Source organism: Aquila chrysaetos, chromosome 23, assembly GCF_900496995.4.
Source record: "Aquila chrysaetos chrysaetos chromosome 23, bAquChr1.4, whole genome shotgun sequence".
Taxonomy (NCBI): domain Eukaryota; kingdom Metazoa; phylum Chordata; class Aves; order Accipitriformes; family Accipitridae; genus Aquila; species Aquila chrysaetos.
In genome coordinates, this window is record NC_044026.1 from 16,440,723 (window position 1) to 16,464,531 (window position 23,809).

General features: G+C 39.8%; 1 protein-coding gene and 2 long non-coding RNA genes across 8 annotated transcripts in view; 1 reads left to right on the top strand and 2 right to left on the bottom strand.

Moving 5' to 3' along the window:
* The window catches only part of TBL1X (transducin beta like 1 X-linked), a 203,647-nt gene that overhangs the window by 69,974 nt on the left and 109,864 nt on the right, over positions 1–23,809 (top strand). Inside the window, exon 1 of one of the 6 annotated variants that reach the window (XM_041119498.1) lies at positions 17,556–17,573. The exons of the other annotated variants lie outside the window; for them this stretch is intronic. The gene's annotated coding sequence lies outside the window, so the exon portion shown is untranslated. Of the gene's footprint in view, positions 1–17,555; positions 17,574–23,809 lie in introns of those variants that run through there. 6 annotated transcript variants of the gene reach the window in all.
* Positions 69–4,834, bottom strand: LOC115334684. Its single transcript, XR_003921220.2, has 3 exons — positions 2,857–4,834; positions 463–530; positions 69–292 (listed from the first exon to the last, which is right to left on the bottom strand). It is a non-coding gene; the product is annotated as an uncharacterized LOC115334684 (long non-coding RNA).
* On the bottom strand, positions 13,828–21,469 carry LOC115334685. The gene is made up of 2 exons (XR_003921221.2): positions 20,419–21,469; positions 13,828–14,299 (listed from the first exon to the last, which is right to left on the bottom strand). It is a non-coding gene; the product is annotated as an uncharacterized LOC115334685 (long non-coding RNA).

A 23,809-nucleotide genomic window follows, 5' to 3' on the forward strand; every position in this document is an offset into this window, starting at 1 on the left:
ATGGCTAATGAGCTCAGCCAGTCCTTGGTTTCTGTCCATGTACTACAGGAGTTAAACCGTATGGAATATTACTGTGGAATATTTAGGTTCATTTATAAATACAAAGATTCATGTGTACAAATTGGCTTCAGTCTTAATTGATTTAGAATACTTGATTAGACAACACAGCTGAGCCAACGTTAACTCTTGCTGCTGCTGAGAGAGGTGGCTCGGCCCTCGCTTTTGTCTTCCCTCCTTTCTGGCCATATGGTGCTTGTCTGACTCCTCGCTCCACCACCAAACTCCTTGCTTCCTGGAAGAGATCAAGCCATTTTATCTGGTTTGATGGTATGAAACGGGTGTGAGGAACTGTGCGTTTCCCTTCTGGGAACTGCATTGCAGCACGAGGGTTGCAGGTCTAGTGAGAAAATCTCCAGTGCCAAGAGGTACGAGCTCGATCAGCATAGGTTCATTTCTACTTACTGTTTTGATCAAGAAGAGTATTCTGGTTTTACATATATCTTCTGTGATGTATTTTTAGACGTTGCCACCTGCACATGATATAATAGTCCTGTGGCAAAAAAAAAAAAAAAAAGAAAAAAAGAAAAGAATGGCATTTCTAGCACAGATGGCATGATTGATAGAGCTGTGGTTTTACATACTTTGAATTTTAGTGGAGCGAGGAGACTGTCTACTCTTAAACTTACACTATCCTGCATTCCAAAATAAAAGATATTAAAAAATGCCTTGGTGCATGTATACTTGGCAGAAAAACAAGACTTACTTTACCCAGTAAAAATCAATGGTCGCATAACGACAGTGTTCTTCACCAGCTAATCATGTAGAACGTGGTGACTATGTTTCAGTGGTTTTGGTGACTGATGAGGACCTCACGTGTTTGAAGTATGGGTGCTCTACTTGTGTTTATTCTGACTTTCTGTCTTACTGAGGTTCTGCAAAGCTAGCGAGAGTCACCTCTGGCGTGTACTGCCATCCTTTACAATAGTGCCATTGCAAAGCATGGTGTAAAGTAATGTAGTAACTTTGGGAAAGAGTTACAGTTTGCAGCATTAGGTACCGTGGGTTGGATACTACCTTGACTTAACCACCGCCTTAGCAAGCATGTGCGAAAGTGCAAAATGGAAAGGTCGCAGGGGCAAACTTAATGCTTGTGCTCAAGAGCTGGAGCAGGCACTAGGGCAAGAAATGTCCTCGTTAGCGTTGCCTGAGTTCAGCTGCTGCCGTTGTCCCAGTGTGGGAGCGGCAGCGGGTGGTGGTGGGACCTGCCCGGAGCCCGGGGAGGTGGTAGGAAGGGACAGGTCAGAGCAAGGTTGTGCCGCTGGCTGGAGGAAGCAAGTGAGAGGAGATGCCTCAGGTTTTGACAGCTCGGGTGTGCTTTTCTCATATGGAGGGTCTCCACAGCCTTAATAGCATTTTTGCTTATGCATCATCTCCTTGGCTGTTGTACTGTTTTCTGTAGAGAAAGGAAACCTACTAGGTGTAGTGCTTAAAAGCACACAGTATTGACAGCAGTCCTAGGTTTGGGATTCCTGGCCAGTGGCCCCACGTGACAAAATCCCTTAAAGCTGACCTAAACGAGTACCTTAGGTAGTAGTAGGATTGTACTGCTGTCTCTTGTGGACCAGCTGCCGAAGGAGATGTCCGAGTTGGATGTAATGAATTAAATGTGCCTTTGCACCAGCAGAGAGCCAAGCCAGGCAGGTCTGCCAGACGTCTGTGGGTCGAACTGAGCCTGAGGCATGGGGACTTGGGTGGCTTCAGGAATCACCTTCTGTGTGTGCAGCCTCCGGGTAGAGAAGGAGCCCGGCGCAGCACGCTCACACCAGCCAAGCAGAAGCCATCAGAAGTGGCCAAACTGGGGGGGGGGGGGGGGGGGCAGGGGGCAGGCATGTGTCCCCCACCAGTTGGGCTTCCTTCAGGCCTGGCTGGGCGAGCCAGCAGAGCTGCCTGCCGGCTGGGGGCTGGCTGGAGCCCGACGTCGTGTTGGAACAAAGAGCCAGGGCTGGGCGGGCAGCACGCATGGGGTAGTGGGGGACTTTAGCAGCTGGTTTTTAGTAGTCTCTGCTGACGAAACCGAAGTGGGAATTTTTTTCCCCAGCAGCTTTGAGCATAGCTAAGTCTGAACACATTTTGCATGGGACTGAAAAGGCATCTCCCTGCACTCAGGGCTTCTCGCTGCCAAATTTCAAAACACTGCTGCAAAAGAGGGAGGTTTACGAAAATGACAAGAGAGAGGATTATAATAGAAAACAGAAGTAAATGTAAGTATAGGTGTCATGGCTTCTTGCTTTACATGTGGGGACAGACCTTTATATTCTCAAGCGATTAGCAATTTTGAATATCCATATTTGTACACTGTACAGAGCTGGGTTGCTTAGTGGTTTTGACAGTCTGGTCCCCTAACAAATTATTTGAGCGAGCTTACTTACAGCCATGTTGCTTACGAAAATTACGTCATGTATGTGTGTGCATACAGGTGCACATATAGGGGGGTGGGTGTGTGTCTGCCGACTGCACGTTAAAATCACTTTACTCCCTTACTGACCCCAGGGCTTGGAGGCATTTTTCACACCGCGCACAAGGCAGTACCCTAGACCCGCAGGTTCTGCAAAAGCAAAGTCTTTTCTAACAGTGGCGGTTCATTTTTAGAAACGCAGAACGGCGAGGAAGCAGCGTTATTTTGCAGGTCCGTAAGGTTTTGCAGGGACGAACCGTGGGATCGGCAGCTGGGCTAGGGCAGGCGCTCGCCGTGCATATTGATGTGTTTGCATCCAGGCCTCCCTATCCCTCCCCTCCCCCGGCCCCATCTGCGCCCTGACTCATACCAGGCAAGTACAGAAATGGCTGTGGTTGTACCTGTTTGTGGGTGATGGGTTGTTTTTCCCCTCCGATTGCTGCGGGCACGGAAGAGAACAGCAGCTTATCAAGCACTTCAATCTGGTTTGCCGAGTGTAACAGCTTATGAGAAAATGGCTGCCTTGTTTTCCAGAGCTGTCCCAGGGATGACCACGCAAGAGAAAATGAGGATCTGAGCATGAGAAATCTCTCAGCAGTTTCCCAGGCCATTTAGCATTTATAAACACACCATGAAGGATCCTTTTTCTTTCCAGGTAGCTGCCTGACTTTAGTCCTTGCAGATTTGCCATTCAGCACTGTCGTTCTGGCTGGGCTGCTTCAAGGGTGGCTCCTTCTGAGGAGGGTCGGGAAGGAGCCTTTCCAAACCCTCACCGGTGCTCCTTGGGAACCCTTCCGAGATAGGGGTGTGCGCGTGTGCCTGTCTCTCTCTCCATGCATATATACACATATATGTACAAGGTGAGATTTTAGGCTTGAAATTTGTCTTCTAAGGTGCTGGTACTGTGATCAAACGCTTTTTAGTGATTATACTAATGAAGTGTTGTTTTCTAAAGTATTTAGTGCTTCTAAAAAGGACTTCCTTAATTTTCTCACCTTTTGAGTGACATAGCATTGCGTTATAAGCGGACGTTATGTGACGTGAAATAGAAATGCGTATAACCGTTACATTGAAGTATCTCTAGGCCAAGAATGTTTTAATATTAATGCAGAAATGATCTGCACAAAACAATTCCCTCTGAATAATCCACTACAAAATTCTCTGCTGTTCAAGTGCATTATCCCATTATTAAGCGGGATAATAAAACCAATTTTTAGCAAATTGTACTGGCTTTTTGCAGCAGTTTGTTTCCTTCCATTCTTCAAATGATCTCAATGCTTTAATGAACTAATTCTCTCAGTATCCTGTTGAAAAAGGCAGAAATTGTATAAGGAATTTTAAACCCTAGGAGAATAAGGAAGTAACTTATTTGGAATATTATGGGAAGTCTTAAAAAGAGTGATGCGCTCCTTTGGCATTTGGACCTTTAACGTAAACGACTGTCTCGTAAACTCTGGTAGGTTTAGCTGTGGTGGTTTAAGATGTGAAATTGCCTGTTGTACTCATCTGCTGGGCTTAATCTTTCATCGACTGCTCCAGCAAATGCAAGCTAGCCCGTGAGCTCCTGTGGAAGCACTATGGCCCTGGGCTCATGTAACCTCTTCTGCCTGGTAGGTTGTGCAGGGGGGTCTCCGGTCTGAAACTACCAGAGCTCTTAACAGCCGGGCTCATAATCGTCTGCATCTGTTTGTAGTAATAAGGGAGAGGAAAAAAGAAAAGAGTAGGGAAAAAGAAAAACCAAAACAAACAAAAAACCCAAGCAGAGCCAGGCATGTTGCCGTTAATGGTGGGCATCCCTACCAGCTTCGAAGCGGTGTTTCAAAAGTGTTGTTTTCAGGTAACTACTAGCAATGTCAATATTGTGGCATTGATGTACATTGGTTTCTGAGGGCTCATTTCTTGCTTTGAATAGACTTTTCCTCTTCTTCCCTGTCATGTCTGTCTTTAACACAATAGTGCAGTAAGCCTTTTTGCAGGACCAGTGTTGCTTTTTGAGCATAATCACAACCTATGCAGTCCAAATCAATTGAAGGCAAAAGGTAGTGTACTCCCTTCATTTTGTAATGAAGAGCTGGAGAGAGAGAGATGGTTTGGCTCCCTTTTTCTCAGTTAAGCATAGCACTGTGAAACCTATGCTAGAACACCTCCGATTCTGTGGATGCACGCTACACATCAGTTGGAAACACAAAGTGCCCATGTAGCTGATTCCCTCTTCCAGAGGCTGGCTGTGCTGCTTCGGTGTCACTGCAAGCCCAGGGAAAACGCTTCACAGAGACCACTGCAGCTGTACCAGTATCAAACAGAAGATGTGTTCTCGTGAATCAAACCCTCACTGTGTTTCCTTTGTGTTTTCTAGAGCTGTCCAGATAACCTTTTTTTTTTATTGGGGGAAAAAAAGGCTTTTCCAAGGAACTACACGTTCAAATTGTGCGTGTATCAAAGGAATAGGAGGGATACTATTTGTAGGAGGTATTACAGATACCTCAGAGGCTTCAGATCTATTCTTCTGCCACTGTCATTTCTTCTTTAACAACTGGAGCAGAGGAGTCTGAAAATGGAACTGGAAAGAAAACTGCAGGTTTTGTTTTTAAAAGCCCTTTGGAAAGAATACCTGTTTCATACTGCTGTGCCAGCATGGATGCTGGCAGAGCTGCTCCTTCCCTCTGAGCAAGGCTCCACTGCAGTGCTTTTTGGAGCAGGCTTGTTACCCGACTGCCTGCTTTCATTATGTCCCTTGTTTTGGATGGGTCCCACAAGGTCCGTGACAACATGAATTCGGGCAGAGTGCGACAGTCTGATCAGGTGACTCTAAGAGGTAGCCACTTTAAAACAAAGAAGAACAAATTATTGCACTGAAAATGCTGAGCAATGTTTGTTTATTGGCCGTAAGAGCACTGCACAGTGTGGGGTTTTGTACAGAAGCCCAAGTTAGCATGGTTAGCAAAACAGTGCAGCTTCTTTAGGGCGATGCTTTACCTGGGTCAGTTACACTTTACTACAGGAAAAATTAAATAACGTGGAACGTAGCGTGTCTTGCAGTACTCAAACTAGTATGAGTATCTCCTTTGCAGCGTGTCCTGGAGACAAATGCGTTGTTTTGTTATACTTTTCGTCTGCCAGAATACATCATCCATCCTGTATCTCTGATTTTGTTCTTAAATTATAACTTCTGGAGACAAGGATTATCCTGCCTCTTTTTTCATCTGGATTTTTCCAGATTTTGATATCATCTTGCGTATAAGACTCATAATTAGGATTCCTAGGCAGCAGCTTAATACAAATAACAATATATTATTATTGATCAAGGCTTCCTGTCTCCTGTTATATCTTGAAAACAGCTGGCTGGATCGGATGCTTCTGAGCTTCTTTATACTGATATTCACTGGCTTGTAATTCTGAAGAGAAGAATAAATAATTCAGATGAGGCTAGGAGGTTTTGTTTATCTTTTAAAAAAATGTTGCAAAAAAGTGGTTTGAGCATTAGGCCCATCTAATGCAATTACAAATATTTTAAAAATAGAAAACTTACGAGATAACATTATTGATGTTCTATCTTGCCAAATAAATATTTCAATGGACTAATAATGTGGAGCTGCTTTGGAGAGATCTCTGCTGGTGTTTCTGTTACACAATGTGAATGCTAGGCTGCCGTTGTTAGGCCCTGAACCTGACCTACTGTAAAATGTTTACAATTTTGCATTCTCTGTGTTCTAAAAATGGAGCAGCTTTCAAAGTCTTTTATTCTCATATAACTTCTCCCTTTCCACACAATCAAACCTAGAAATCAGCTGCTTGCTTTGCTGGGCTGACATGCATGCTGCTTTATTTTTCAGTTTCATCAGTAATAGGCTTTTCCCAGATTGTAATGGTGCTCCATTGACATAATGTTGTTACTCCTTATTTACACCAAAAATCTAGTGAAGTCTGGACACAGATTCCGCAGTCTTTACAGTGGGTTTATGGAAATGAATAAAATGATTCAGATTAATAGCTTTAATTTCTCAGCACCTTATTCTAGAGTTTCTTGAAACAGAATATACATTTACAGTACTACTTTGGGATGTATTGAGTCTCCCTGTCAGATACATACCCCCTCTGGCTTCTGTGTTAGCTGGGCTTTGAAGTGATAGTATACTGCACATGTTCTGGCTTCCGTAGAGGGGAGAAAGAGAAAACCAAAACTCTTCTCGGGACTTTTAAACCCTCTTCAAAAGTACAGTATTACTGTATCTTCAGTAATACTGAAAGTCAGGATGCCTTTGCATGCCCACCTGAATGCAAAACAAATACATTTAAATTACAAGGATTTGTTGAAAAACGTGCTTGTGAGCACAATGCTGAAGCCCCTCATAGGGAAGGAAATTTCTCTGTCCTCTCTCCTGCATTTGGCACCACTTCTGGAGTGTTTAAATGAGGCAGCCGAAAGTGTGCTTGGAGGACCAAAAGTCACAAAAGATGTTGACAGCTCCAACGCACAGCAAAACTTGTCTGAAATAATATTCTCACACAAATGGATTTTCTCACTAACATTACCAAGTAAATTCCATAGCGCATCTCATGTGTGCACAGGGCTACATGAGGCCTAAGCAGTCTGCAAATGGATTTTCTTTTATTTCAAATAGCGGTTCTAGATTGAGAACCTCGGAGACAGAGCTTGCTTTCAAGTTTGAACTCTACTCTCTTTAAACGGATGGCAAAAAGCCCCAATAAAATTATAAAGCACATGTGTGGTTTGTTTTGTTTCATTTTGTTTTCCTCTCTTTTTTGGTTATGGGCTTTCAGTTGCTCTTCATTTTGTATGCCTGTGTGTTGCATTCTTCAGTCTAGCTTTTGAGACTGACAGCACATCCCCAATGTTTTGTTGCTGCCTTGTTTTGCAGTTCGGTTCACTGTCCCCTGAAAGCGTGGCTGCCCTTTCTGCCTTGGTCTGCACCATGGGGCTCTGCTGACGAGGAGTGAACAGCAAAAGGGGGAAAGGGCCCTCCTCAGGGCCAGAAAAAATGCCGGCAGAGGCCCCATCTGCCAAACTGTGGGTGCTTCTCTCGTTGTACCTAGTGTTGCTTGGGAAGATGGCGGGACCTTGATGGCAAAGAAACACTTTCTACTCGTGTGCATGGCATCTCCATTAGGCCAGAAGAGGCTTTCTAATGGAGGCAGGTCCTCAGATCTGCAATTCAGACCTACATTAGAAAGTCTGGCCACCAGAGTTTAAGCTAAAGTGGGTATGTTATTCCTCCGTGCCTGTCCGTTTTGCCAGTGAAGTACCGTCTGGCTTTCATCATTTGCTTTGGTGGAAGCTACTTTGCACTGCTGGTATCAGTCCAAGGCTAAAGGTTATTAATACCTTTTGGCCTTAGCAGCATGCCTGCATTAGCATTGTGCTATTAGCAGCAGGTAGCTGAAGGCTTTTTGATTTGTATGGTTGTGGTTTCAGACAGGATTAGGCTTTATTATATTGTTTGTGTACAAGTACAAAAAGTTTTATTTCAAAAGGCGGCATAAATCTAAGTAAAAAGAGGCTACTCAGAGTACTTTATGGATGCATACACTTGGGAGAGGTTGGTTTGTTTGTTGGTACTTCTGTTAGCTCTGAACGTATGAGAAAATAAAACTGAATTGTATTTTTTGTGGAGCGTAGAGTTTTTAACTAAGGACACATGAGCAAGTTACTGTGGGCTAACAAGTTATTTCATGTTGAGGAAAGAGTGCTAAGTTAATTTGCGCTACTTTTTATGTGCCATGAGCTTAGAATATCTGCACAGATAGATACACCTCTATTCCTATGAGTAGTAAGTTATAGCATTCAACAGAACCTCAGTTACCTAAGCCTTAAAGTGCAGTTCTGCCTTGGGATCCAATTGAGGGAGTCATACTGCAGTCAGTGATAATCACAACTGTACCTGTGCACAAAAGGTAAAAAATATAGAATTTCCCAGTTGTGACAGGGAGCAGAATAAAATATTTTATCGTTGATGTTCTGAGGAAAGGTATCTACCTGACTTTCTGATAGAGTCAGCAGTTAAAAAGTTGTTTTTATCAGTAAATTGGACAAATTTGATCTGAGGGTAGCGGAACACAGCAAGCGTGGAGCACAATAATGTTTTCACTAGAATTAGTTTTCACATTAAGATTCACAGACCTGGATTTGGACCTCAAATTCACCAGTGAAAATCTCAAATAGCTTGATCTGTAATTTGTTTCATTCTCTCCAGACATACTTTGCTGGAACTGAGCACAGCCTCAGCCAACCCACCCCAGGCTAAATTGTTCACCTGTTTATTCACCTATGCACGCGTTCATTTACTCACTCACTGACACAATTTCCTATGATGCCAAAAGACAGGGGCACTTTTTATAAAAACATGGAAATCTTGAAATTCGTAACTTTTGACAGCCATAACAAATAAGCAGCCATATCCATTACCAGTCCCCAGAGTTTAGTATCCTCTCTTTATGTAATTTCTTACAGTAACTTTTTAAAAAAAAAATCAATCTTCTTTTCACTTGTTATTTATTATTCATAGCATTAATAAGAGTTCACTACTTGGCTTTTATTTTCATTGGTGTCTTGGATGTTTTAACACAGTAACTGTGCTTGGTTTGTTTCCTTGCCGTAGATGTTTTTGTGGTTTATTTTGGTTTTTTTCACCGTGTGTTTTCCAGTTTTATCATCTGGAAATATTATTAAAGATATTATATACCTTTTCTTCATCCAAAGACATGGTGCATCTGTTGACCTTCAGGGCATATTGCTGGGGCCATCTGGTTTTCAAGGGAAGTGGGGGTTGGTGAGGAATGGGGAAGGATTTAAGGCAGAAGGAGATATTAGGTTACTTATTATTTGATTAAGGTTTTGTTTTGTCAGAGGATAAGACTGGTACTTTGTTACAGTGTTTGACTTTTTGTAGTCTTTGTTTTTTCTGTGGGTTTTTTGTTGTTGGTGGTGTTGTTGTTGTTGTTTTGAAGTGGTGCTGGGCTGGGGAACCTGTGTGTGCATGTGCTTGTGTGTATCAAAATAAACAAAAGAATGTGGCCCCAAACTGCAGTGAAGTGTTGACCAGTGCTGCTGTTGTAGTTTAGTAGCACCGGGATTAAATGACATTGTTTCAGACATGTTCCTTGACTGTGTTCATCTGTCAATTGGAAAAAATGTTAGTGGCCAGTGAGGAACTGGCAGGACAAGGTACCAACCCTGTTTGAACCTGGGAAAATTTGTATCTGGAACACATTTGTGTTCTGCAAAAATACTTTCCCCCCAGTTTTTCAGGAAGAACCTGATAGTCTTTTTTTAGTGGATTCTTAGTACATGTACAGGAGATAGCACGTCATTTCTGCTCCTGTCTTTCCAGATTAAAGGAATCGACATGCATGTGTGGGTCTCACTGGAGGCTGGAGGCAGAGCTGGAAAAACAGGAATGTCATCAGCTCTTGGTGTTCCCTATTTCCAGTACAGCCACAGCAATTGCTGTTCAGTGGTTTTGATGCATAGTTTAACATTAAAACCTTCACTTTCTTCTCCTTTTCTCTTTTCTCTAGTGCCATTAAGAAACCATTAGTTGGCAATACAGGGTATAAATTGTTAATTTTTCTTTTATTTTGTCAGTGTATGTCATATATCATATCATGAAATACACTGCAGTGCATAAAAAGCTTTGATTTTCATATGCTAAAAGCTGTTACAATGCAGTTAACCAAAGTCTGATACATGAACTGAAAATATGGCATACACTTTTTTAGAAGGAGAAAAAAAATTCTTTTAAGTAAATTTACAGGATGAAGTATTTGTTTCAACTGAAAACAAGAAACAGCTTGGTTGTAAGAGAAAAGTTTAAACTCACATGTTAGAAATAATCTTCTCTAAATTAACAAAGAGCTAACTTTAATTAAAGCAGAACTTCCCGCATAAAATTATTGTGTCTTCATATGTGTAAGTTCTGAGTGATCCGTTTAAAACCCAGAAGAGCCATCCCTGGAGGAGGAGGGGGGGAGGGGGTGGTGTATGGGGTAATTGTAGGGAAAGTTTTAATCCCAGTGCTTCTCCTCACTCTGTCATCTCCCATAATTGACCCCCTGTAAAACGAAATCTCCCCCCCAGTTCAACGGCTCCTGCCCACATGCACATCTTCTGATAACCTGTAGCAAACCAAGTGTCTGGGTTACAATTATGAGAATATGATAATCTCATCTTGTCTCCTTTAATCAGTAATCGCCACAACATTTATTAAATACTCAATTTATTGTCAATCTTCTCAAAGGATTTATTTCTCCATCTTGGTCACTGTATTTTAGGAGGACATAAGCCAGTTGAGTAATACGCTTTCCTTACAAATAAAGCAGTAATGTATGGAGAGGAAAGAGTAGAAGAAACAATACACCTTTGTAGTGCTTAACCATTTCTGCCTGAATTTGGAGAAGTACACAAGTGGCAGGGTGGGGGCGAAACCCTAACTTCTGTGAGGAAAGAGAAAACTAAGTAACCACATTTGGAAAGTTTGCCTCATCAATTGTGATTTCTTGGGATATTTCATATATAAGTGTTTTATTGGTCTGATGTGTTGTGCCACTCTTGCTCCTATGCCTTTTCTCCAGTTTCTTTTAGATAAGCTGTAAATTTGAGAGTGAGGCAGAAGAGTTTTTAGAAGCGTAGTGCATATGTCAAAAGCTTGCTTTGATGTTTTCCTTGCAACCTGATAAAAGCATTGCAGAGGTTTACCTAAATAAAACTTTCTGACTGTGACCCATCTCACTTATTTGGAGGGTGGGGGGTGGGGAGGAAGGGTTACCTAATCTTGATTTTGTTAGCTATTGTGGAACAGCAAAGAATAAAAAGTTAGCAGGCTATTGTCTTTGCCCTGGGACTTCTGATGTCCATGATCAAAAGCCTTTCTCACAAAGCCACGCATGGGTTTGCAGAAATTCCACTCGGGGCTCGTAGCTGCCCGAGTTAGAAAGCTTTCAAGACTGTGTAGCTTTTCTTAGGAAAACATGTTAAAACATAAAACATCTGTCAGAAGAGCTCTTTGTTTGGAAAGCTTCTTGAAGCACACCTTGGAATTTCCGTCCTTGGTGGTGGTGGGTTTGTGCGGTAAACATGAAATAACCAGGAGTGGTGTCACCTGGGTTCAGCATCTGAGGGGGATGTGAAGGTGTTGGAGAGACCAGGCTTTCAAAGGGTTTCATTGTGCCATAAAACATCGTCTGAATACACTCTGATATAATTACAGTTTCTGCTTTTTTTAACAACATACAGTAAAATCAGACACAATAAGAACATGAGCAAGCAAGGAAGCATGTTGTGTTCAGGAGAGCATGCAGTATAAAAAGTTTAACACTAAAAATTTTATTTTACAAAACTGAAAGCTCGTACTCTAGATTAATCTGTCTCATATTCTGTGGATCAGATCCTCACATTCTTTGTATTTTAATGTTCTGAGTTCCTGTATACTGCTTTTTTATTCCTGCAAAAATGCTCTACAGATTTGCAAATTAAATTATTTTTTGGCTCAGACATCAACTAGATCGTTAACTAAATTCCAAGTGTAGAGCCAGACCTTATCCTGGCTGCCTCTGTAATGTTAATGGAATTACAACAGGTGTGATGGCAAAAATTTTTACGTGGAAAATCTTGATTACTTTGGTTAGCCATAACAGAGAAAGTCTGTTTGACTTTCAAGTTCAGAATGAATATGCAGGATGTGAATCTGGAATAATACTGGTAAGCTGAGCAGATTCGGTGACAAGTCACTGGAGTCCCTCAACTGTAGCCATTATTTCCATTCACTTTTAAAGGTATATCTGAAGGGGTAAAATTGCTTAAAATTCTATTTGAATGCAAGAAGTGATTTTTTTTTTTCCTCATTAGAATAGCACGTTTTGGTTTTCTTATAAAAGCCATGTTTTTCATAGAAAATGTTCATCTTTTCTAAAGTTCTGATGAGAATATGAAGGACCTTAGTGAAGTAGTTTGATAGGAAGGATGTTTATAGGAAGCATTTTCCCAGCAGAAGAGGCAGCATAGAAAGAAACATGAAGATTACTGTATAAAAATGTAGTAAGTAGGAAAGGGCACTAACATGTAAATAAGATAAAGGAGGTTAGAGAAGGACTATGAAAGACCTTAAAAATGAAAAAAATGCTTGCATTTGAGGTGATAGTGTGATTTAGTCATAAGGTACTTAGAAATGTTATGCATAAACTTTGTGCTTAATAAGAGCTGCATTCAGGTGTTATATAGACACTGGCACAGGTTGCCCAGAGAAGTTGTGGATGCCCCATCCGTGGCAGTGTTCAAGGCCAGGTTAGACGGGGCTTTGAGCAACCTCATCTAGTGAAAGACGTCTCTCCCCATGGCAGGGGTGTGGAACTAGATGATCTTTGAATGTCCCTTCCAACCCAAACCATTCTGTGATTCTATGATTCTACAGAAAAACAAAGTTACTTAGATAAATTTGGAGATTTTTCCAGATGGAGATCTGGAATAATATATAGGTTAAAGATAATGTTATCAAGGGTTACAGGTCTTTGTGACAAACAAGATGACTGTGATGTTGACAGTGCTTGCCAAATGAAGTAGTGTAGCAAGAAGGGCTGCAGAGCAAGGGGAGAGAATATTGAGAGTTCAAAATTATTCTGGAGTTGACAGCCAAAAGTCCTGATCGCATCAGAAATGGTTGAGGATTCTGGTCTTCAGTGGAGAAGAGGCAAGTCTGGAACACAGACTATCTGTTCAGGCATTGGAACAGGCTGTCCAGGGAAGTGGTGGTGTCACCATCCCTGCAGGTATTCAAAAAGCACGTAGACAAGACACTTCAGGACATGGATTAGTGGACATGCCTGACGGTTGGACTCGATGATCTTAAAGGTCTTCTCCAACCTAAATCATTCTATGATTCTATGATCTATTCATAAGTGATAATTAAAATCACTTTTGAATGAGATTTCCTTGTGAGTGGAGAATAAGGGAGTCAAGGACGGAGCTCTGTGGAATCCCCAAATGAAGTATAAAATACAATTAACCGTGAATAGGAATATTTAAAACAAAGTGTAATTCCATATATTGTAAGAAGAAATTTAAGAAATGAGCTGTTTCTTTTTCAATTGAAGTCATTGTTATATGCAACATTCATGTTTCAGTCAATGCTTTGGTTTGCATTTGTTTTTTTCTCCAGTAGGATCGAATTTCCAAAGTAGATAAGACGGTGTACTAGAGTACTTGAGGAAATGCTAGAAGTTAGAGTAAAAAAACTTGCCATCTTCTGATACACTTTTTACATCTGCAGTTTATGTTGATTGCAAAGGAAAACACTGTTGTTTTCCCATTTAGCGAGTTAAATGATACACTGAATTGAATTAAATCTCCATTAAACAGGAAGGACTTTTGAGCAAACCAGTGTATTTACATGAGAATTTCAATTAAACCCCGAAGATAGTAACAGTGAGTAAAATAACATGCATAAACATGGAAATGGATTAATTTGGATTTTCAGGGTGATGCTCCTTCTTTTTTAAAAAAAAAAAATAGGCGCACACACATTTACATACATACATGAGAAAGAAAAGTAGAAGACTGCATTTCTAGTCTCTTAGCTGTATCCCTGTTATGTATTAACATAGCGTCTTTTGGGTGGGATCATCTCACCTAACTTCTTGGGTTACACAGACCTCAGAGGTGTAACAGAGGTGTCTGTCCACCTCTGAGCCATCCCTGACCCAGGCGTAGGTGCTCCCAGCACACAGCCTCTCTCCCTCTGGGGCAGAGTCTCACCATCAGGTGTATCATGGTCCAGAAGTGCCTGTCTGTCGACTTTGAGAGGAGCCTCGCTCAGACACGTGTCTATATTGTACCTGTCAAAAAGACATCAACCCAGCTATTAGCTTCTGCTACATTTCACTAACCTAACTGATTGACTCCTTATTGTCCCTTTAAATACTTAGTTTAAAATATAGCTGAGCTTGCATTCGTTTTATATGTATTTTTAATCAGCTATGCCTCCTGGCCAAGGTTTTTATTTGTCATAATTGATATCTGATGTTATGATCTTTCTGAAGTTTAAGTAACCTGCTATAAGGTACTTTGTAAGAGAAGAAAACTAAGGTAAATTTTAAGGCAGAGAGAAGGCACTGGAGTAAGAACATGGGTTCACTGTCAAAGAGATCCCAAAGCAAACAATACTGGAAGGCTATTGAGTGAGGTCAGTGTAGTCCTGGGAGGAGCTGAGTAGCTCTAGGCATGTTTATAACTAATTTTTGAAATACTACAAGTGTAGCTCACATTATAAATAACCATATGTTCATTAAATAACTGAAGAAGGAAAATCTGGGAAAAGTTTGTCCAGACATTTATAACTTTTTTTAAAGGGCAGTTGATTTTTTCCATATGATTTTCAGACTAAGAAACTATTTTCATCACTTGAGACTGCTCATTGTTGTTGAGAGTTGCAGTAAAAGAAAAGAGCAAAGTTATCATCCAACCTTAAATACAAAACATGAAAACATTTGGGATTTAAGCTGACTGTTGGTTGCTTGATATAGCTTTTACTTTATAGCAGAGGTCTATAGCAACGCTTCACTGAAAACTTAATTCAGCTTTTTTTTCCGAAAGTCCAAAGTGATGGTTGAATGCCTGAACAGAGAGAGAAGAATATGCATTCTGCCTGCCAAAGTGAAGAGGAGTTGTTCAATACATATTATGCAATTCATCCTCATCATAAAGAATGTACTGTTTCTCTATTTCAAATTTCGTATTCAACCATAATATACGTGTATACAAAAAAGGAAAAGCTTTATGTGAGGAGTATACAATGAAAGTGAATTCATAAAGTAAGAGCAAGAGTAGTTCACAGTGGAAAAAACTGGAATAGATACAGATTACTCTGCAGACACTATTGTAAATGTCAAGTAGAGTTTGACAGGTGGTAGGTTGGAGACATAATTAAAAAAAAATTCCATACATGTACAGACTGCCTTTTAGCGTGAAGAATTGGCACACAGTGAAATAAGAAGGTGAGTGGCATATGGGGGGATTAAGGCAGCTGAGTTCTAGTGGAAACTAGAGGCAAACATATAGGCCTCCGAGACAAAGACAACGATAGTGGTAGCACTGGCGGTGTGTATTTGTTGATTCATAGCATAGCAATCTACACTAATTAAAGGAATGTTTGTCTCATGCAGTTTCCCATTCCAGCCGGAGCCTCTGTAATAAAAAACGAGGAAAGTGTCAGAGGAAAACTGTCTGGAGAAGGGGCAAAGATGCACATTTAACAGACTGGTCTGTGTGACAGTCCATTTTGACGGAAGGGAGAAATAAGGTCTTTGTACACTCAGCTAAATTGTTAGACATTATGGTCAGTTGGGTTAAATAAAGGCATTTAGGGGAGATCCAATTTTAAGCAAGTATTAGTATTTCTGTAAAACATAGCTTTTTAAAATTACTTTGCATTTAGACATCTCCTAAAGTCTTCGTAGAAAGTTGAGTTTTAAAGGTGGAATACTTGTGCTCTTTAAATATTATTTCTGTTTATTTTTGGCTTCAGTTTAGATTACAAATACAATGACACTTGGCTGTGACCCTACAGAAGGAGAGATTAGTTTGGTAATGTAAACTATTTTGGGAACTGAGCTGCGCATTTATTTATGTATCTTTGTCTTTAGTCTCTTGCTTGGATTTCTCTGGATGCTTTCATTATAGTTGTACTTACCACTTCCATTTTTTAAGACATGCTTTTTAATCAACATTCTGCAAGTCTAGCAGTATTGCCTGACACACTACATCCACTCCAGATGATTGCTGCATCATAAGGAGATTCTGCTGAATCACAAATCAATATATGAATCTCTTAAAAATAAAATATTTGAATTTTTACAAGAAATGGAACAGATTTTCTTTGCAGTTGAATATGAAATGCAAAATCATGACCTGTAAGTCCTATTAAGTCCTAAGCAAAATCAGGACCTGTTAAGTCCTGAATTTATTGTTTTCCTTGATCTAATGGAATTTATATTCGGACAGTATTTGCTGCTGGAGTTTTAGAGAAAGTCATCAACTCAACTGTGAGAACTATGCACCTGGACCTGGGCAAGGTAGTAAACCCACATTTGGCAGCTGTAGCCTTTCCAGAAGATGAAGGGCTTTTCTTCATTTCTGCTTATCAATTTAGCGAATAGCTTAAAGATGAGAAACTGCTTGGGAGATTACTAGGCAGGAAAGCCCCTACTTTCACCAGTTAGTAATTTCATTAGAAAACTAAGAAAGAGAGGGTGAGATCTATTGGTTTTAAAGTCTTGGAGGACATAGGGACCAGAAATACTCAGTTAATTTCGCTAGTTACAGATAATTCCTCTTGTACATATTGAATTGCTTCAAAATGCAGAACTGTTTATTAAAGGTCATGCACGTTTTACATAGAATTTTATTAACTGGTAAAATGTTGTTTCAAAAGCTCTTACTGTTTTTAAAAGATGGATTTTTTTTATATATTGTAATTGAAGTTTGATTTCCATTTTAAAAAAATCATGACCCTGGATATAAGAAAGGATCATTGATTACTTTTTAGCATATAGTGTGCAAAAATAGTAAATGTGGGTTAGCACACATTGTTCCTTAGGTATGTATGTAACACAGCTTCATGGTAAGCAATTTGCAGTATCAAGTTGGTGTAAAGATTGTATTTCTTTATATATTAAATCAGTGTGTAATGAGAGATTCTGAAAAAAAGTAACTGAAATATCACTGTTGTAAATGGTTGTGCAGCACCAGAATCTTTTTGGCCAAGATCCACAGGACACGTAGGGTGTTGGCTGAAGCGAAGTGAGCGAGCTCTGGGAGGGCCAGATAACAGCAGCAAAGCACCGTTCGCAGCCCTTCAGGAGGTTAGACTGGGCACACGGCTAAAGCTCAGGGCACGTAGCAGAGACCGTGGCCGCGGCCGCCCCTTCTGCCTTAGCTCCTTTCGCGCCCAGAGGTGCCCTGTCCCTCCTGCTAGGGCCTTCCCCAGCCGATTCCGCAGCGTAGCTCCGGCACAGCACCATTGCTGCTCCGGCTCGGGAGCCAGGAGTTGGCCAGCCTTCCTTGAGGCTAAGCACTTCCAGGGAAGGGACTGAAGAAACTAAAAAAGCCCAGGTTTGCTTGAAGGTGTTTTGCTGTTCTTTCTGTGATTCAAAAGAATGAGTGTGGACTGTGTGCTGTATGAAATACATTTTCTGGATCATTTTGAGGGAGGTGCTAGCTGAAGCACACTTCCTAGACCTTGAAGCAAATCTTGGTGAGACAAAAAAGTTGAAATAAGTTATAAGTTAGATGTAGAACGTACAGGTTCTGTTCATGTTACCGATAGGATTGGGGGGAAAATACTGTTTTAGCTTCTTGCAAGATTGAAATTCAGCTAAATGCTTCAGAAAGTATGTCAAGAATAATCAGTTACACAGTAAGTGTTCTCCATTTGAAATGCTGTCTATTCCTCATTACTCAGAGTTGTTATTTTTACAACATGCATGGGTTAAAGTTTAATTAGTGTGTTTTGTAAATACCAGGTCTTCAAACATGAAATATAAGAGGTCACCCAGGACAGAGGAGTGTAAAGAGTACATGGAGTCTTCCACCTCTATGTCAGTGGCTTGATGGTGTCATCATCGCTGTTAATTCATTTATTAACCATCTGAAATTGCTGCTGTTTGACTTGGGAGTTCATTTCTTGGCCTGGTAGGAAGTTTGAAGTGTTTCTTAATTCAATACTGGAGTATTTCATCAGAAGGGAAGAGTTGTTGAAGAGACTTTGGAACTGTATCTCCTATTCTCTGGGTAGATCTAAGCATAAGCATGGCGGCAGGGCAGCGTGGGGAAAATTTACACCCCTTCATGTGAATCTTTCATTTTTTTGGGACTCTCAGCCTAGCATTGCTCTTAATGCCCTATTGATTCATTGCAGGACAAGAAAAGAATGAAAAAAACCACCCCACATAACTTGTGGCCGGTTTAGAGATTCTAGAAAAATTCCTCAGAATTATTGGAAACATAAGTCTTCCTAAATATTTTGCACTGAGCAGAATTCAGATAGTATTTATTAAATGTCTTTTGTTTATATTTCCCTTTTACAATCACATGGTAAAAGTTTCAGAAATGGTTTAATGCTGTCAAATTTTCCCTGTAAACAGAATACTTTAAATATGTTGGTGCTGAGAGTTTTCTTTGATCCCTGAAACATGTGAAGATGGGGAATTTAGGAAAGAATGGAAGGAGAAGTAACTGTTGGTTGCTGTTACAGTGTAGCAAATCTTTGAGGTTAATTTGGATTGCCCTGCACATCTGTGTGTGTATTGTGTATTCTCAAGTCTGTGTGCACATTTGGTAGATTGTGTTGTAAATACAGAAAATTAGTCTTCTACTGTAAAGAGGAGATCTCTTTCCCTCTTGCCTTATCCATTCTGCCTTGTGCAACAGTTGCCTAAGCCTAATTCCCTTTTATGTGATATTGATTAACAGCCATGCTGAGTCTAGGACTGTCAGAAGGACTAAAGGGTATTTAATTATTCAGCTCGAATAAAGTAGAAGACGGTGCAGCAGCAGCAGCAGCTGTAACATAAGACATTGGCACTTCATTTCCAAAATACAAGAATTCTGTCTCTCTAGTTTGAAGGAAATTCATAGAGGTCTGAGGACTAATTGTTTGGAGAATGTGAGTGATGGGCTTGTCCTCAAGATTACTGCATATTTTGGGTATGTTCTTAGGTGCAATGCCAAGTGATTACACTCACATGAAAAGAAAACCATTTTACCAGAGGCACAATATTCCTAAAGTCAGATTTTCAAAAAGGAAGATAACATGCAAGGCATTTCTCTGGTTAATTTTTTGATAGGTCTATGACCTCTACAAATTGTACTTTTGTACATATATGTGAAGATTTCACATTTGTTGAATAAATGGTTGTGAAACTCCCCAGTTCTCATGCATAGCTTGAATGTGCAAATTTGTTGTAGAACTATTTGCGTGTTTGTCTGGTTTTGGATTTGGGCCGAGTTCAAAAGAAGGAGTTGAATGCTAGAGTCTTTTTCATAATTAGAACATGAAATAGAAAAATTAAGGACAGGGTTGTGTTCAACTAATAGAGTTAAGATAGCTAAAATCACCATCAGGTATTTTGTCCTATAACATTACAATGATACCTGCCACAAATCTACAGCAGGATTTTTTCCTGTGGTCAGAAATTGCAAGGAGTATGCATTAATGTTCCACTAAAACACATCCTGGTGTGTCTCGATACTGGAACCATCAGGAGGTCCCAGAGCTGTAGGCTGTTGGGGGCTGGGAGAGTACCACTGGGTCCTTGCTTTCTTCATATATTCTTCATTAGATACCTACTTTTGCCATGGTTGAAGAAGAGGTGCTGGCTAAAGTGGATGTTTGACTTGATGTAGTAAGTCTGTTTTTATGGTCTTTTAATTTTAAATTTGTATTGAAAATAACTTTAAATATTGTATATATTATGCAAAATTGTGTTTTATGGAAAATACACAAAAAATTTAAAATATTTGAAAAGAATGACTTACGTAAATTGGAACACAAATGCACTTGTAGTATGAGATTGTAAGTTACATTTTGTCGGGACTAAACTGTAAGAAACATCTTTATAGAATATGATTTCTTAAATAAGAAAATAACAATAGTCTTGCTTGGATTTTTGCTAGCATGTACTAGTTCAGCATGAGGAGCAGTGGCAGCCTGTCCCAGAGCTATATGTTTCTGTCTTTAACATCCAAGAGCTTGGATGTGATATCATTCATTTACTAATGGATTTAGAAAACACCCGTCTGCTGATGTTTAAAGGGTTTTGGTTTTATTTACGTGTGTTCATATTCAGTATTCAACTATGGATAGATTTTTTTCCCTTGTTTGGGGGGAGTGGGGTAGAAGAGACAGGAATAGAGAAACCGGTAGCTAATTCTGAGTTTTTGAAATTATTATTCTTACCTTCATCTTCAAAAAATAGCCCTCCTTGCAGATAAGACTCATCAGAGCAGAATGAAGAGGACAGAACAAACAGGTGCTGCACTTTCTTGTAAAACAGTTTACTGCCCAGTCTTTCCACCTCACGAGTAGATCTTCACGTCTTTTAAATTCTCAGTCGTGTTAATTTTTCAGAGTTTTTAGGAACATGGATGGAAGGCAGCTCTCTGCACCAGGGTTAAGCTGGATCAGACCATGTAGTTACAAAGCAGAGCAGAGAGTGAGTTTATGGGAAAAATCAATTGTTGGTATGCTGAGTACAAATTAAAGCCAGATTGTCACACTATTTATTTAAGAGGTGAACCTTACTGTGACTGGCGAATAGATCACGAACCTAAATACTGTCATTGTTTTATTCATTAAAGCTGGAGCAACGAAGTAATGTTCCAGTAGCACAGCTGCATGTCTGTGCATGGTCTCTTCAGAATGAGATGAGGTAGTGCTGTTAGAAAAAATAAATTATTTTAAATTAATTCTTTGTTGCTTCCACAACTAGACCTTAATTAATTAGTATGTGATCAGGATAGTGCAGGCCAGTTGCTAAATCTCTAGAGTAGCTGATATCCGTCCTGTCCTATGCTGCCCAGTCCTTTTAATGTTTATACGTGTCTGCATGGATTTTTTTTAAACTGATACTGAACCTACAGTCCAGGGGGTAGTTCTGTCATTTCACAAGCAACATCTGGTCATAGAACAATGTATATAAACCTCTATTTAATTTGTGTTGGATAGCATTTTCAGAACGATGGTTAAAAAAAAAGTTTCTTAACAATATCATTTATTTAATAACAGTCACTAAATGCACAGAAGCACTTGATTCTGTGTATAAATTGTATATCATGATAGAAATAAAGTCTCCCAAAGCTGTGCATTTCAGTTCGATTATTATTGCATTTATTGAATGGTTAAAGTTACTCAGCCTTTGGCCTTGAGCCGCTGTGGCATGCCTCAGGTGGTAAGTAAATTGCCTACAAATGGGCTGCTTGTCATGTCTTATTGCTTAATTTATTCTTTGGAATAAGTTTAGTCTCATAATAGGCAGGCACATCACGAAGCAAAAAAGCATTAGACAGGGACAAAATATTAGCCTTGTAAAGCCCCTCCCAACGTTGAGTCACTTATCTTTCATAGAAAGCAATAAATACCAAAATTAATGGCATGCTTCTGCTTTAAAGAATTTTGCAGAATGTTTGCATCTGTCAGCAGACTGCTAATGAAGTGCCCCTTCACTAGCCCTGTGGTGGGTCTCCATTGCCATCTGATGATAATATTTGAGCCCCCTTTTCCTGGGGAGGAAGAAGTGAAGTGCCTTGGTGGAGCGATGCCTGTACCTGAAAAATTACCAATGAATTAGAACATATTCGTCACCTTTAATGGTAATGACAGTCTAGAGTGCATTTCTAGAGCCATAGAGTCAATACAATGCAATTTTTATGATGGTTTATTTTTAACGTTGTATTTCTGAAAAGTCACGCCAGTGCCTCTTTTGGAACCAAGGTACTTTTTCCATCTGAAAACACCCTTCAGTTACATAATTCTGAATAGCTGAGCAGCTCGAGAATAAATAAGAGAGAAACACCAAGATCATTTAACATTTGTGTAACAAACTTTGTTCTTCCAGAGTACATGTTGCAATGCACACAACAGAGAAATCTCTCAGATAATCAACCATGGTTTATGTTGCTAGAACCTTGTAATAGTATTACTTACTGATAGATATCTTTATACATTGCTCTTCTTACATTGTTTTTTATTACATTACAGTATGTCTTACTATTCTTTGGTGCGTGAGTTCAGGTTTTAGAATGAACTATCATTTTGGATGGCACAAAATTACTTACTGGTTAGCTCTTTAATGAAATTCTATGCTATTATATGTTGCTACATTTGATAAAAGCAAAATGTATTTGTAGGTCTGTATCTCTGACAATTCCTATGGATGATGGATTCACTCTTATTAAACAGTTGGTTTGATTTCTTTAATAAATTTTTAATACTTTATGCCCAGAATGGCAAAGTGTAGTACTTGGTATCTTTTGGTGCCCAAGCCTGGATTACTAGAACGTGCAGTCTAAATAAGTAAGACAGTATGAAGACCCTTGGAACCTAGTAGAAAATCTTGTAAATTTAGTGTTGAACTTGAACACATCAAATTTCCAAATTCAGCATGCTTTTTGGTAGTCCTCATTTCATCCATCAAATCTTGCATGAGTTTTTATCTTGTAAAACCTGAGTCGGTAGGGCCTGAATCCAAATGAGTTTATGGACTAATTTCCAACTTTAAGATGTGGCAAATATAATGCTCTACTTTATTTGTTCCATTTGCAGTATTTCTTCACAAGTTGGTCCTGTCTACCTTTTGCACAAACAGCATATTCAGGTTAGCCTGTTTGAGAATAAATGAAAAGCATTTGTCACTTGCCGACCTTGTTGTTTGGGATTTGCACTGTGTTTAAGGAGATCCATTGGGTGTATGTGGAACGATGACTTTCATACGGAACATTTTCCATATTGTGACCATTAGCAACCACAGATAAATTTAATCATACAACTCAAAAAGTGTGGAAAGCTTTACAGAATACTAACAAAGTGAATCGTGAATTTTTAAGCTTTCAGAGGAGGCTCTAAAAAAGAAATCGATTAATCACTCTGTTATAACAATGTAACACCTTGAAATAGACTCTTACTTGGGTGAACAGCATAAGATAGTGGTTTAGTATCAATACTGGAAGACGATAGTCTCCATAAAGCAGTTCTGTCTCCATAACGGGTTTGCTGTATGTTAATCACTTTAGGATCACTTAGGATTTCTCTTACATTCGTTTTCTGCTTAACTTCATGCACGTGCATGTGCATACACACTCAATGCGTGAAACCCTAACCTGAGTTTGACAGAGTTTTTGTTAGTTCACTCCTCTGTGGCAAGAAAATGAAATCTGCTTTAGCTGTTTAGTAAGGAAGACTGATGTTGAAACACTTCTCCAGACCTTCCCACAGTTTTCTTTCTAGCTAGGGGGAGAAAGTAATGTTCCCACACTTTGGTAGGAAAGTGTTGTGTAGAGTTTTAGTGTATTACAGTACTAAGAACCATGGTGTATGCCTCTAGAAATCTTGGTGCTGCAGGCAGTGGGCCCAGAAACACAAGCATGGTTTTGCAATACAGCTTCTGACATGAAAGCTATTCCATCACTCAGGTAAATCCTGAGCCATCTTGCTGTGGAAAACTGGTAATTTATTCATTTTTATATGTTTTCTTCCTTTTTTTTTTTGTACACTTGCTCGCTGCAAAAAATATGATGTAGGGAAAATGGTAGCAAAGCAATTGGTAATTCTTCATGAAAAATAATGTAGAAGC